Source organism: Octopus bimaculoides, chromosome 30, assembly GCF_001194135.2.
Source record: "Octopus bimaculoides isolate UCB-OBI-ISO-001 chromosome 30, ASM119413v2, whole genome shotgun sequence".
Taxonomy (NCBI): Eukaryota; Metazoa; Mollusca; class Cephalopoda; order Octopoda; family Octopodidae; genus Octopus; species Octopus bimaculoides.
In genome coordinates this window covers 9,322,555-9,323,978 of record NC_069010.1, presented here as the reverse complement: position 1 = coordinate 9,323,978, position 1,424 = coordinate 9,322,555, and positions in this window count along the sequence as shown.

Below are 1,424 nucleotides of genomic sequence, written 5' to 3'. Positions count from 1 at the left end.
CCCATAAGGATAAAAAACAAACAAAAAAAGATCAAAAATATTAATAAAAAGTTTTTTGTTCTTTTTTATTTTATTTATATATTAAGTTTTGATATTTTTTTTTTTTTTAGGTTTAGGGGTTCTCTACAGAGATTCAGGGGACATGCATACTGCAGTAGTTGTTATGCCGTACCCCGTGGACTTAGAAGAAATTCTGTGGGTCAACGTGAGACCATGTTTGTTGTCAACTGAGCTGAAAGATAGAGCAAGTAAGCCCTCCCTCCAATCAGACCCTAGTCCTTAAAAAAAAAAAGGGGGAAGGATACATTAGGTAATTTAATCTCAGGTGTGAAAAGAATAATATGTCAAGATGGTCATGGGTTGACTGTCTTGGATCATATGTTTTATTGGGAGTCCCTAAAAGTATGGCCTGTGGTTGTAGAGAGACTACATCTGATAAAATAGATGGAATGGTCACCACTGGAATGTCAGAATTATAGGTCTGTCTCCTCAGTGAAGGCTGAGCTGAAAACTAAACATATATATAATGTGGAACACTGTAAACAAGTGAGGAAGCCTCTATGCAATTACTCGACCAGCAAGAAATGGTGCTGAAGTCTTCCTCAGAATAAATTATTGTCCTCACAAATGAACCAGCATTTTTACCTTCCCGTGGACGTAAAAGACTAAAAAAATAAATCAGAAATTAATTTACTGCTAAATAATAATTTCAGAGCATTGCAGATGATTGGGTGTGTTACAAGTGGACACTACAAAGATTGGAGACATTACAAAAGGACATTACACAGTTTATGGATATTACAAGAGGACAACACAGAAATGAGGGACATTGGGACATTTACAAAGACAAGGGACAATACGGAGATGAGAGACATTACAGGAGGACAATACAGAGACAAGGAACATTACAGGAGGACAGTACAGAGACAAGGAACATTACAAGACAATATTACAGAGATGGGGACATTACAGGAGGACAATACAGAGATGAAGAACATTACAAAAGGACAGTACAGAGACAAGGGTGTATTACGAGAAAATATTACAGAGATGGAGACATTACAGGAGGACAATAAAGAGACAAGGAACATTACGAGAAAATATTACAGAGATGGAGACATTACAGGAGGACAGTACAGAGACAAGGAATATTACAAAGATGGGGACATTACAGGAGGACAGTACAGAGACAAGGAACATTACAGGAGGACAATACAGAGACAAGGAACATTACGAGAAAATATTACAGAGATGGGGACATTACAGGAGGACAGTACAGAGACAAGGAACAGTACAGGGACAAGGGACATTACGAGAAAATATTACAGAGATGGGGACATTACAGGAGGACAGTACAGAGACAAGGAATATTACAAAGATGGGGACATTACAGGAGGACAGTACAGAGACAAGGAACATTACAG